Consider the following 15,134-nt stretch of genomic DNA (forward strand, 5'->3'; position numbering starts at 1 on the left):
TCTGAGCTCAGACAGACATTATACTACGTACTATATACTACATACTCATTAAAACTACATTATGTTCATTCAGCACCATTTATTAAATTATCTCACCTAATCTAGAAGTAGCAAGTTTAGTCATAGGAGAATTAATAGTAACTGCAATCATTTTCAGCTCAATTCAGCCTTGACATTAGTTGGGGTACTCTTAGCCTTAAGCTAAGAAGACTTTAGTCTTGTAGACAGGCAGGATTTGTATACACAAAACAACTAGAAAACTAAAAAGGCTGGAAACTGTATATATTTAGAGGCAGTGGAGAAGAGTGCTTTATTTTCCATATTCTAACTACAGCGTATCATAAAATACACATTTAAAAAGAAAGGAGGGTAGTTTTCTTGATATCACAGTATGTTCCCTTACTTGATTGCAGATCCTTGAAAAATGTTTGTGGAATGAATTAAGAGGGGTGTATTCTGGGACTAGGATCTCTTTCTGCTAAGCTTTCAGGCTACCAGACTGCTGACTCGCCATCCATCAGCATAAGGGAACTCTCAACTCTTTGGGGGCAGTCACCGTAGCTAGATGTCACTATATTCTCTTCTTTCTTTTTTTTTTTTTTTTAAGATTTTTAAAATTTTTATTTGACAGAAAGAGAGATCACAGGTAGGCAGAGAGGCAAGCAGAGATGGGGAAGCACGCTTCTCGCCGAGCAGAGAGCCTGACACGGGGCTCGATCCCAGGACCCCAGGATCATGACCTGAGCCGAAGGCAAATGCTTAACCGACTGAGCCACTCAGGCGGCCCCACATTCCCTTCTGACAACCTTTGTCTAGTTTTCCTCTTCAGTTGGGTTTTCGTCTGGGACCTTCTGAGGTCCCAGGCCTCTGCAAACAACTGCCTTCTCCTCAGTTACCATCAGGTCTGTTCCAGGAAGGACCACCCCCCTCCCTCAGAAGGGATTCTGTATTATGCAAAGAGCCTGAGAGCCAGAAGTACTGCTTTTTATTCCCTTAGTGTAAAGAAGTTGGACTAAGTGATCTCTGAGGTTTATTTTTAGAGACTATTCTCTGAGATGAGAATTGAGCAGAAACTTTGTTCCCAGATGACTGATTAATCAGGCAGAGATTACTGTAGGCTAGTAGTTTCCAAGTCATGCTCCATGGAACCTTGGTTCCCTGGGATTAATAAAAGTATTCTTGGAAGGAAGGATTTTATGGTCATCTGTATTTGACTGGGATAGCCACAGTTAAACAGATTTTTTTCACTGCTTCAGGACTTCTGATTTCCAGCCAAGAATTTAATTAGCCAGCCAGTCTATAGTATAAGGATAAATAAGAAAAATAGAAGATGGGGAGGTTTAAGACCTAAATGTCTTCATTGTAGGAAGGTCATGAATGATATCCAAAATTGGAAGATATCAAGGGGCTCCTGGGTGGCACAGGGGTTAAAGCCTTTGCCTTTGGCTGTGGTCATGATCCTGCCAGGGGAGCCTCCTTCCCCTTCTCTCTCTCTGCCTGCCTCTCTGCCTAGTTGTGATTTCTCTCTGTCAAATAAATAAAATATTTAAAAAATAAACAAAAGAAAAAGAAAAAAGCCAGAGTAAGAAATAACTTAAAATTTTCTTATCTATATTACATCATCTCTTGAGAGTTTGGGGGTTTTTTTGTTTTGTTTTTAAAGATTTTTTTTATTTGTTTGACAGAGAGCAGGAGAGCACAGGCAAGGGGAGTAGCAGGCAGAGGCAGAGGGAGAAGCAGGCCCCCTGCTGAGCACAGAGTCACGGGTGAAAGACAGTTGCTTAACCCACTTAGCCACCCAAGCGCCCCAGAGTTTTGGTTTTTTAAAAATCAGCATTTTACTTTCCTAAACCGTGGTTAAGAAAGCTTTAATTTTATAGGAATGGGAATTGAAATACCCACAGACGTCCTGGGTGCACTATTTCTTGTGTCATTTGGAGCTTGCAACATTTTTTATCTTTTAGAGTTTTTCATTATCAAAGGCTTATAGTTATTGTATAGATTTGCTGTTAATGAACTTATAGAGTATTCTGAAACCTATCTACAAAACCAGTGATTGGGTTTTCTTTTTTATAAGATTTATTTATTTAAAAATTTGAAAGTCCTGATCTTTGAGTTCTTTTCTTCCCCACAAAATTGATTTATTTGTGAGAGAGAGCCAGCATGTGAATGGCAGGAGGGGCAGAGGGAGAGCATCTTCAAGCAGATTCCCCAGTGAGCCTGGAACTGCAGGCAGGGCTGGATCTCACCCCCAATGAGATCATGACCAGAGCTGAAACCAAGAGCTGGATGCTCAACCGACAGTGCCACCCAGGTGTCCCAACCAATGTATGTTTATAACATTTCGGGAGTGGGGTGAGGAGTTGCGTTAAATAGGTAATGGGGATTAAGGAGTGCATTTGCTGTGATGAGCACGTGGTGAGGTATTGAATCACTGTGTTGTACACCTGCAACTAATATAACACTGTATGTTAGCTAACTGGAATTAAAATCTTTAAAAAAAAAAAGTCCTTTTAAAGAAAATTTAGAAAAATACATTATTGTATAAGACAAAAATTATCTGTAAAATTTTAAAAAATATTTTCAGTCCATCTCATTTAAGCTGGGTGGACATTTACATTTTTGGCATTTAGTTTTTAAACCATACATATTTTTTAATGTGGCATTAAGATTTATTGATAGAAAATAGTAGTGTATAACCTGTATAATGACCATTTTAAGTCTCCAAAAAGAGCTCAGCATTTTCAGATATATGTTAGTGTATCTGACCTTGATGTTCCCTTATTTAGGTTTCAGTTTCTCTTGCATTAGTTATTAATAATAGTCAGAAGTGCCAGTTAAAAACATTTTTTTCTCTCATTGCAAGAAAGAAAATTGGACTCTTTCATTTTTAAAGATATGGAATGACATGTTTTCGGAATTCCAAACACAGACTATTCTTAAATCTTTTTTTTTTTTTAAAGATATTATTTATTTATTTATTTATTTATTTTATTTATTTGGCAGACACAGATGACAAGTAGGCAGAGAGGCAGGCAGAGAGAGAAAGAGGAAGAAGCAGGCTCCCCGCGGAGCACAGAGCCCGATGTGGGGCTCTATCCCAGGACCCTGAGATCATGACCCGAGCCAAAGTCAGAGGCTTAACCCACCGAGCCACCCAGGCACCCCTAAAGATATTATTTATTTATTTGACAGAGATCACAAGTAGGCAGAGAGGCAGGCAGAGAGAGAGGAGGAAACAGGCTCCCCACTGAGCAGAGGGCCCAACGCGGGGCTTGATCCCAGGACCCTGGGATCACAACCCACGCCGAAGAGAGAGGCTTTAACCCACTGAGTGACCCAGGCACCCCTGTACTTGAATCTTAGTATACTAAGAAGTACATCATGTGTATTTTTTTTCTCTTTTCTTTCTTCTTTTTTTTTTTTTTTTTAACTAACATACAATGTATTATTTGTTTCAGGAGTACAGGTCTGTGATTCATCAGTCTTACACAATTCACAGCACTCGCCATAGCACATACCCTCCCCAGTGTCCATCACCCAGCCACCCCGTCCTCCCACCCGCCTCCCCTCCAGCAACCCTCAGTTTGTTTCCTAAGATTAAGAGTCTCTTACAGTTTGTTTCCCTTTCTAGTTTCATATTGTTTCATTTTTTCCTTCCCTTCCCCTATGATCCTCTGTCTAGTTTCTCAAATTCCTCATATCAGTAGATCATATAATTGTCTTTCACTGATTGACTTATTTTGCTTAACAAAATAGCATCTATTTCAGTCTACATCATTGCAGATGGCAAGATGATGGGGTGCCTGGGTGGCTCAGTGGTTTAAGCCTCTGCCTTCGGTTCAGGTCATGATCTCAGGGTCCTGGGATCAGGCCCCGCATCAGGCTCTCTGCTCAGTGAGGAGCCTGTTTCTCCCTCTCTCTCTGCCTGCCTCTCTGCCTACTTGTGACCTCTCTCTCTGTCAAATAAATAAATAAAATATTTTTTTAAAAAATGGCAAGATGATGTGTTTTTAATGGCTGTATAGTATTCCATTGTGTGTGTGTGTGTGTGTGTGTGTGTGTGTGTGTGTGTGTGTGTGTACACACCACATCTTCTTTATCCATTTATCTGTTGATGGTCATCTAGGCTCTTTCCATAATTTGGCTATTGTGGATATTGCTGCTATGAACATTCGGGTGCATGTGCCCCTTCGGATCACTCATCAGGTGTATTTCTTAATATGGTTGTTCTGTCCTGTTTTCCAACCACCATTTTTCTTTTTCAAGAAGGGACATTTCAGTGGTGCGTACTATATAGCTACTATCATTTATTTTAACTAAATGGGGTTTTGTTGCAGAAAATTGTTGGGCATGAGAAAAGCTACAAAATTAATTTTTTCCTTTTATCTTCCTTTTCATTCTTATTCATACTGTTTTCTTTTCCTTAACTGTTCTCTCCTTTCAAATATTCTTTCTCCATCCTTAAGTCATTTTTTTCCATTTTTAGAAATTGAGACATAATTCACATAATGTAAAGTTTGCCATTTAAAGTATACAATTTAGTGGCTTTTGGTATATTCATAATGCTGTGCAACCATGACTACTAATTCCAGAACATTTCCATCACCTCCAAAACAAACCCTATATCTGTTGGTAGTCAGTCCTGTTCTGCCTTTCCCCTATCCTCTGGCAATCACTAATCTACTTTTAAATAGGGTTTACCTATTCTGGACATTTCACATAAATGAATCATACAGTATGAGGTCTTTTGTATCCAGTTCAATTAGATTAATGCTTTCTAGCCTCATACGTGTTGTAGCATGTAACATTCCCTTTTATGACTGAATGATACTCCATTGTATGGACATTTGGGTGTTTGGGTGTTTTCTGCTTTTTGGCTGTTAGCAATAATGCTGCTTTAAACATTTGTGTACAGGTTTTTATGTGGACATGTGTTTTCATTTGTCTCTAATATACATAGGAATGTAATTGCTGGGTGACATGTAATTCAATGCTTAATCTATTGAAGCCTGAGTTCTTGTCCTGCATTGTTAAATGGTATGTTTTTCCTCCATTAGGTACCAGAATTATAACAGGGGTAGGATATCATCCGTTAGTACCTGGTTATACATTAAAAAAAAACAAAACAAAACAACTTTCACCTAAAACAGTGGTTTTCAACATTGGCTGCTCATTGGAGTCATCTGGGAATGTTTAAAATCAACTGGCACTAACCCCCAGAGTTTTTGATTTAATTAGTCTGTGGTGCAGCTTGGGCCTCCAGGTGATTATGTGTAGCCAAGACTGGGAACCACTGTTCTAACTCTAACTGAAGTTAGACTTGCTACTTGAAAAGGGGAAGGCAGAACTTCATATATATACTTTTCTTGGCAAAACTGCTACACATTTGAATGATTTGATATTGTGTCTCTCTACTCTTTTTATTGTGTGTAATAGTGATTGAAAACACATGCTCTGTATCGGTCTACCTACATTGGAACCTGGATCTACTATATGACCTTGCAAAAGTTGCTTAACCTCACTGTTCCTTAGTTCCTACATCTGTAAATGTGGAATTAAATAGTGTTTGCTATGGTCTGAATGTTTCTTGAAATCCTAATTCCTGGTGTGATGGTATTATGTGGAGGTGCTTAAGCCCTGAAGGTGGAGTCCTCATGGATGGCATTAGCGCCTTATAAAACAGGCTCCAGGGGCCCCTGGGTGTCTCAGTCAGGTAATGGTCTGCATTTGGCTCAGGTCATGATCCCACCCCACATCGGGCTTCCTGCTCAGTGGGGAGCCTGCTTCTCCCTGTCCAATAAATAAATAAAATTGTAAAAGGGGGGACCTCCAGAGAACTCCCTAGTCCCTTCCACCATATAAGGCATCAGTTTTGTACCAGAAAGAGGGCTGTGATGAGAATGTGACCAATGCAGGCACCTTGAGCTCAGACTTCTGCCTCCAGAGCTGTGACAAATACATTTCTGTTGTTAATAAACTACCAACTCTCTATATTTTTTGTTATAGCAGCTGGATAGACTAAGTGTTTTAAGGATTAAATAATGAGTGTGTGTGTGTGTGTGTGTGTGTGTTTTAATTTCTTAGAATAGTGTCTTGCATCAGGGGGTGCCTGGGTGACTCAGTTGCTTAAGTGTCCAACTCCTGATTTTAGTTCAGGTCATTATCTCAGGGTTGTGAGATCGAGCCCTGCTTTGGACTCTGTGCTGGGTGTGAAGCCTGCTTAAGATTCTATCCATCTCCTTCTGCTCCCCACCCCACCCCCATCCCTGTGCTCACACTCTTTCTCTCTCAAAGAAATAAATAAAATCTTTTTAAAAAAATAGTGCTTTGTGCATGTATAGTGCTTTGTAAGTGTTAACTTGTAGTTGTTACTGTGATTCATCTCAGTCCTTTACTCACTATCTAGACTTACAAAATGGTGAGTAATGACTATTAAAAAGTTACGTGACTTTTTTTAAAAGTTATTTATTTATTTATTTGACAGAGAGAGAGAGCGAGAGCACAAGCAGAGGGAGTAGCAGGAAGAGGGAGAGAGAGAAGCAGGCTCCCAGTTGATCAGGGAGCCTGATGTGGGACTTGATCCCAGGACCCTGGGATCATGACCTGAGCCTAAGGCAGCCACTCAACTGACTGAGCCACTCAGGTATCCTTAAAATGTTAACTTGCCCTTTTATTTATTTGTTTAAAAGATTTTATTTATTTATTGGACAGAGAGAGAGAGAGATCACAAGTAGGAAGAGCAGCAGGCAGAGAGAGGGGGAAGCAGGCTCTCTGCTAGCAGAGAGCTCGATGCGGGGCTCCATCCCAGGACCCTGAGATCATGACCTGCGCCAAAGGCAGAGACTTAACCCACTGAGCCACTCTGGCACCCCAGTTACCTGCCATTTTAAAGAACTGTCATATATGTTGAATTCTTGCATAAGAAAAAGTTGAGAAAGTAGCATGATGACACTTTCCTGTATTATTCACCAGCTTCATCAGTCATGGCCAATCTTGTTTCCTCTGTTCTCCCACCCATTTACCCACCTCTGAATTATTTTAAAGCACATCCTACAGGTTACCTTTTAAATGGTTTCTAATTTCATATGTTTTCTTTGAATCCCTGAGGAGGTTGATGATTGGTAGGAGGCTTGAGAAAGAGAATACACTGAAGGTGAGGGGCCGTGACAGGAGATTGCTTATATTCCACGATGAAGTTATAAAGTCTTTATTCCAGCTAAGTTCTCTGCTTCTGTGTGGGGCCCTCTTTTATCTACCTCTTAGTATTTTGCCATGAAAGTACTAAAGACTTATTCAGAACTCATTAGAACCCATTTCCATCACCTAATGTGAATGAAATAGGATTCCCAGCTGAACTTTAGCAAGGGCCTTTGCTCTAGCCATCTGTTAGCCGAACATTCAGGACAAATTGTTCTGTATTATTTCCATACCTTTGTGCTTTGGAATGGTGATCATCTGTTAATGAATGAATATGTTTCTGCAAACTTACATTTACTTTGAATATGTGCCAACAGAAGATTTCTCTCAAGAGAGGCTAAGAATTCATAATTATGCTTATGAAATGGGGTCTAAAATTAATTCCTTGTCTTTGTTTTCTTCAGTCTTATAAATCTGCTTTCTTGTTTGTCATAAGCTATCATATATAATTTTTAAAGATTTTATTTATTTATTTGACAGACAGAGAGAGGACACAAGTAGGCAGAGAGGCAGGCAGAGAGAGAGGGGGAAGCAGGCTCCCTGCCGAGCAGAGAGCCCAATGCAGACCTCAATCCCAGGACCCCGAGACCATGACCCAAGCCGAAAGCAGAGGCCCAACCCACTGAGCCACCCAGGCACCCGCTATCATATATTTCTAAAGACTTTATTTATTTATTTATTTATTTGAGAGGAAGTGAGAGCAAGGGAGCTAGAGGGAGCACGAGTGGAGGTGGGGGAAGCAAAAGTGGGGGGTGGGCAGGGAGAGAGAGAGAAGCAGACTCCCCACTGAACAGGGAGCCATACCCAGGGCTCAGATTCCAGGATCTGGGATCATGACCTGAGCTGAAGGCAGACATGTAACCAACTGAGCCACCCAGGTGCCCTTAAGCTGTCATATTTTATGATGAAAATAAATGTATGAATTTTAAAAGTAGTATAACTACATTACAAACTATTTTGTAAATTGGGAAAAGAAGAAAAATCACTTTTAATTCTACCACCATAGCTATTGGTTATATTTTAATGATTCCCTCCTAGACTTTTTTCTACCTTTTTTTTCTACCTTATTTTTTTTTTATAGCAAGTATTTGATTATTTTACGTCTTACTTTGTTTACTTCATATACTGACCGTCGCCATTTTGTGTGGTTTTGTGTTTGCTAACCTTAGCCAGGATAAAAAAAAAAAAACAAACATTTTAGGCAGTCTTTAACTTTTTAGACATGCAAAGCTATATGTATATTTGTCTAGATAAGTACCAATCAACCAGAAACTTGGTTTAATTTAAAACTGTCTAGTATGTCTTGACATACGCAGACTCATGGCTGGCATGAAGTTCAGGTATATGGCTCATATGGTATTATCAACTTTAATATTAAAATCTAGCCTTACAGATAGAAGAATTAATATTTAGTAGCATTTACGTTAATGTCACTTACACTTAACATTGCTGTTTTGGTTTTCTTTTGCCTATTTTTTTCTGCTTCCCTAATAATAAAGTAATGGCTGACATGAATATTAGCCATGTATCATGCACTAATAATAAGCGCTTTGTGTGGATCATCTTTTTTTAATCCTCACCAAAAGGGCCTATTATCTCCATTTTACAAATGTAGAAACTAAATCATAGTGGGTTTAGCTAACTTGCCTAAGGTCATACAGCTGATACATTTTGGGGTCAGAATTTGAATGCTGGAGTTCCTGCTACTCACCACTGTGCTAGCCTGCTATGAACAGAAATTTGCACTTGCTGTCAATACATTGATTACCATGAAAGTCTAACCAAAATATACCAAAGAGAATCACAAATTTTTTATCCTACAGTAAACTACATGGTGTAAGTTGTAGAGCAACTTACATTAGGATTAATTTTAAGAGAAGAAGTAATGAACTAAGTAGAATATTTTAATGCAAAATCTTTGCTTTCCAGTATAAAATGTTTTATAAAATCTTTCCTATATTGGTCTAGGCAGGACCCTGGAATTGAGGGTGATCTAAAGTGCTGTTTCTTTTATTACTTCCTAACATATCCCCATTTTTATCAGTGAAGACATGGATCTCCTGTTGACTTAGTTCTAAGACTTTTTTCTTTGTATTCCTTCTTCCCAATAGTATTAGTTTCATTTTCTAAATTTAAATAATTTCAGGTTCTACAAGATGCTTTTTTTTTTTTTTTTTTTTTTTTGCTTAGTTGCCAAGGAAAGCAATATCTTTGTTGATTTAAGTAATCACTACACCCAGTGTGGGACTTGAACTCACAACCATGAGATCTAGAGTCCATTGCTCTACTAACTAAGCCAGCCAGGCGCCCCAGTTCTTCCTTTAATTTAACTAACTGTGACTCTTTTGAAGAGTTCTTATGGTTTTATTATAGAAGACATCTTAGGGGTGCGTGGGTGGCTTAGTCACTTAAATGTCTGACTCTTGGTTTCAGCTCTGGTCATGATCTCAGGGTTGTGAGATTGAGTCCCACACTGGGATCCACACTCAGCAGAGAGTCTACTTGAAATTCTCTCTCCCTCTCCCTCTGCCCCTACTCCCAAAAATAAATAAATAAATCTTAAAAAAAAAGGCATCTTAAATTTTGAAATGAACTATCAGGTAGGGTAGTTAGTCTGTTTTCTGATATTCAGCAGATCTTATGCTGTTTGTTAAGGGAAGATGCACCCAACAGTTATGGGCCCAGCACGCTTCCTTTTCTTTTTTTTTTTTTTAAAGATTTTATTTATTTATTTATTTGACAGAGATCACAAATAGGCAGAGAGGCGGGCAGAGAGAGACAGTGGAGGAAGCAGGCTCCATGCTGAGCAGAGAGCCTGATGCGGGGCTTGATCCCAGGACCCTGGGATCATGACCTGAGCCGAAGGCAGAGCTTTAACCCACTGAGCCACCCAGGTGCCCCAAGATTTTATTTATTTATTTGACAGAGATCATTAGCAGGCAAAGAGAGGGGGTGGGGAAGCAGGCTCCCTGCTGAGCAGAGAGTCCAATGTGGGGCTCGATGCCAGGACCCTGAGATCATGACCTGAGCTGAAGTCAGAGGCTTAACCCACTGAGCCACCCAGGCGCCCCATGAACCCAACAGTTGAGACTAGTTCCTAAACCATGAGCTATCTTTGGTTTCAGAATATCCAAATTTGAGTAATGAATCTGCCCTTTACTGAGTCAGTCACCTTGGGCAAATTACTTACTTGAGCCTTAGTTTCCCCATCTGTAAACTGGTATAATAAAGATAATGATGGGGGTGCCTGGGTGGCTCAGTGGGTTAAAACCTCTGGCTTCAGCTCAGCTCATGGTCCCAGGGTCCTGGGATCGAGCCCCGTATTGAGCTCTCTGCTCAGCAGGGAAGCTTGCTTACCCCTCTCTCTCTCTGCCTGCCTCTCTGCCCGCCTCTCTGCCTACTTGTGATCTCTGTCTATCATATAAATAAATAAAATCTTTAAAAAAATTAAAAAAAAATAAAAAATAAAGATAATGATGTATATAAGTACTTAGTAAGGTCTAGGACACATAGTAGGTACTCAGTGAATATTTCTTCTTCCCCACTCCCCCCAAAGTTTATAAAAAGAAATTAAGGTAAACTGGGAGTCTTCTAGAAAGCCCAAATGAACCATAGTAAGGAAGATATGTTGTAATAGCATTGGAGAAAATCTTGCAGTTTCCTCTCAAAGGGAGCATATACTATTCTCACAATTAACATAGTATATTAGGTTCTGGGAGCATTGAAAAACTGACACAGATATTTAATTATTAGGTTATATCTAAGAACAGTAAGTTTAATGGGATATTTGTGTCAAACAACATTTTATTTTCCTTCCCCTCTCCCACCTCTAATTGTCTTTACTGCGATATCCTGGATAGCCTTTTCCTGACTTCATAAGAAAAACTTCTGAAGATAATAATAAATATGAGTAAAGCTGTATAGCTAATTCTAGGTTGCACCCTGCCTGACACTTCTGAGCAATTTAGTAAAGGCTAAGAAAAGCCTGGGGAATGTTGTTGCTTTGTCCTTCCCCCTTACAATTCTGCTTTGTCTCTCTTGCTCCCATTTACTGTAACCATGTGTTCAACACCCTCAAGAATCCAGAGTAGAGGTCTTAGGCAGCTGTGTCCCGATGTCAGCCTGTCAGACATGTGAGAACTTTACATAAGTCTGTTTCTTGTCTTGTGTGCCATCTGCTGAGGAGAGAAAAAAGGAAGTACTAGGCAGCACTTTGATTTCACCAGTGGGTGTGTCCCTCAAAATGAGCCCATAGCCATGCCAGGATTGATTCTTAATATCTACCTCCCAGCTGTATGTATGTAGGTATCTTTCTTTCTCTCTTTCTTTCTCTTTATCATTAGAAGGTAGGCTCTTGGTATCTGCTCATTTGACAGAGGTCAGTTTTATATTCAAGCCTCTCTTTGAACCTATGAGGAGGTTTTGCTCATTTTTACTAGAATGGGAAGATATACTGACCTGTACTTGGCAGGAATCAGGTCCAGGAGTAGAATTATAAAATTACACAATTTGAGAGATCTGAGCATCCTTATGCCCAAAATGTCTTCCTATCCACAGGATACCATATTGGAAAACCTGACTAAGGGTGTCACTTCCAGGCATTGCTTGATTAGCCTGTATTACTTTTGTCACCACTTTCTGCTCTGTTGGGCATTGAAGAGGTATAGACAACTGGAGCATGCTGGGAAGGGCAGCCTTTGATTAGTGTGTTGTTTAGGGCTCGAAAGTAATGGAGAAGCATAAAATTACATGGGGTATTACAGAAAGAAAATGTTTATAGAAATCTGTGCTATGTAACTATGAAAGATTAACAAGAGAAACTGTAGCATGAACAGATCTATGATAAATCTTATGCCTCAGATTATTAGCAAAGTAATCAAGCATGTGGTTCTATTAATGCTTCTGTCTAATGAATGATCAGTTCTTAATTCAAGAAGGACCTTTATATCTTGATTTTATATCTTAGTATATGAACCTCCTGCCAGAATTAAAGCTCTACACTGGCAAGCAAGATATGAAATTAAATTTGCGATTTTTGTAGTAATGCTTTTTATTATTAATAATATTAATTAATAATTTCTTCATGAGCATTAGTAACTTTAGTCAGTGTTCAAAATCTTAATTAAACCTAAAACAGCTGTGACAGTAGGATTAATAAACAGACCTTGAAATGCAATGCTTTTTTGCTTTTTTTTTTTAAAGATTTTATTTATTTATTTATTTGTCAGAGAGAGAGAGAGAGAGAGAGAGTGCGCACGCACAAGCAGGCAGAGGCAGAGAGAGAAGCAGGCTCCCTGCCGAGCCAGGAGCCTGATGTGGGACTCCAACCCAGGACCCCAGGATCATGACATTAGCCGAAGGCAGCGGCTTAACCGACTGAGCCACCCAGGCATCCCTGCAATGCCTTTTTGTACTGAGAATCTAATGTTGCTTTTTGTATTATCAGTGATGATTCTACTAAAAGTGATGGTTAACTATGGATGTGACTAAAAAGATTTGTGGGTGACCTGCAGGCCATTCCAGATTATACATATGTAATGGCAATTTTTGGTTTGTGTTTCTAGTGGATATTTGCAGGCTTTCTGCTACCGGTACACATAGCTTTGTTTCCAGGATCCACTTAAGTATTTTGAGAGTACATCTTATTTTTCTACGTATTTGTTCATTCAGCATATATTTGCTGCAGTGCCAACTGTCAGATTAGGTGTTAGAGATAAAAAGATACAGTGAAATCTCTGCATTCCAAGGATTTAGTCTAGAATATTCCTGGTTAACTAGGTTCCTGCTGGTCAGTGAATTTACTACGTGGCAGGGTTTCTCAACCTCAGCACTTTGACGTTTGGGGCCAGATAATCGTTTGTTGTAAAGGGCTGTCCCAAGAAGAATTATAGTATATTTAGCAGCATTTCTGGCCCCCACCTACTCGATGCCAGTAACACTACCCATCCCCCTCAAACTCATGACAGTCATTGCCAGATATTCCCTGAAGGCAAGTTTAGAATGTAAACCAGACTTTATCTGTGTTAAAGAACTTTGGTAAAATTAGTTTTAAAAATGTAATACAAGAAAAAAAAGTAATACAAAACTAGCAAATGTAATGAAAGAAAGCAACCTAGAGTGTTACACAGTACTTACTACTCCCTATGTCTTTTTCAAAGAGGAGTACACAATGGTAGTACTGAATAACACCTTTTTTTTTTTTTAAGATTTTATTTATTTATTTGACAGAGGGAGACACAGCAAGGAAGGGAACACAAGCAGGGGGAGTGGAAGAGGGAGAATCAGACTTTCTTTCATTTTTTAAAATTTATTTATTTGACAGAGAGACACACAGCAAGAGAGGGAACAGAAGCAGGGGAGTGGGAGAGGGAGAAGCAGGCTTCCCGCCGAGCAGGGAGCCCCATGTGGGGCTCGATCCCAGGACCCTGGAATCATGACCCGAGCTGAAGGCAAACACTTAATAACTGAGCCACTCGGGTGCTCCCTAAATAACACCTTCTAAATGTGTTGTGTTTTAGTCTGAATGTCTGTGAATCTTCTCTGAGTTACGAGTTACTATGTATAAGAGAATAATTACTTAGTTTCTTAGGGACTTCACTAAAACAGAAAACAGTATTATAATTGGAAAGAGAAAATCCTCTATGAAATATTTCATGTTTTTTGGGGTGCTTGTGTGGCTCAGTGGGTTAAGGCCTCTGCCTTCAGTTCGGGTTGTGATCCCAGGGTCCTGGGAATCGAGCCCCGCGTCAGGCTCTCTGCTCAGCGGGGAGCCTGCTTCCTCCTCTCTCTGCCTGCCTCTCTGCCTACTTGTGATTTCTGTCAAATAAATAAATAAAATCTTTTTTAAAAATTCATGTTTTTTCTGCATTCATTGTCAACATTACTTTTCTTGTTTAGAATGAAAATACTTCATTTTCTCCAGCTGACACATGTCTGGAATGTTTCCTGTGTTCTTCAGGCACACCACTATGACTTTTGTTACTTTATTAATGGAATACTACCTAACTTAGATTTCTTCACCTTACTGCTTTTGTGTGTTCAAATAATGTATAAATATATATATTTTTTATTAAAATATATTTTTATTAAAAAATAATTTAGAAGATTATAGGACTTCAGGAAGCAATGTGGACTGTGACAAAAGAATAGAAATGTATCATAAAAAAAGATAATGTATGAATAACATTGTACAACCAAGAATTCACTTGGTGCCTGGGTGGCTCAGTGGGTTAAGCCTCTGCCTTGCTCAGGTCATGATCTCAGGGTCCTGGGATCGAGCCCTTCATAGGGCTCTCTGCTCAGCGGGGAGCCTGCTTCCCCCTCTCTCTCTGCCTGCCGCTCTGCCTACTTGTGATCTCTCTCTGTCAAATAAATAAATAAAATCTTTTAAAAGTTTTTTATGGACATTGGGGAGGCGAGGCGAACCATAAGAGACTATGGACTCTGAAAAACAACCTGAGGGTTTTGAAGGGTCAGGGGTGGGAGGTTGGGGGAACAGGTGGTGGGTAATGGGGAGGGCACGTTTTGCATGGAGCACTGGGTGTTGTGCAAAAAGAATGAATACTGTTATGCTGAAAAAATAAATAAAATGGAAAAAAAATAAAAAAATAAAAAAAATAAAAAAAACAAAAGTTTTTTAAAAAAATTTAATAATCTCTTAAAGCTTGTCTTCTAGTTTGTGCTCCTCAAAGTAGAGAGACCACTTTCTCTTTGAAACAGCACTTCACAAAAAAAAAAAAAAAAAAGAAGAAGAGCGAGAGAGAGAAAAGAAAGAAAGAAAAGAAACGAAACAAAACAAAACGAAACAGCACTTCACTAGAGGTCCTGAAATCTGAGTTGAGTTTCAGGTTTACCTCTGATACTAACTAGCATTTTAACCATCCATTTATCCTTTCTTGGCCTTAATTTCTTCACCTGTGATAGATAGCTAGTTA

At 39.3% G+C, this 15,134-nt stretch overlaps 1 protein-coding gene across 1 annotated transcript in view; it reads left to right on the forward strand.

Moving 5' to 3' along the window:
* SNAP23 (synaptosome associated protein 23) overlaps positions 1-15,134 on the forward strand; it is a 37,749-nt gene that overhangs the window by 5,461 nt on the left and 17,154 nt on the right. The gene's annotated exons all lie outside the window — the stretch shown is intronic.

Source organism: Meles meles, chromosome 6 (genome assembly GCF_922984935.1).
Source record: "Meles meles chromosome 6, mMelMel3.1 paternal haplotype, whole genome shotgun sequence".
Classification (NCBI taxonomy): Eukaryota; Metazoa; Chordata; class Mammalia; order Carnivora; family Mustelidae; genus Meles; species Meles meles.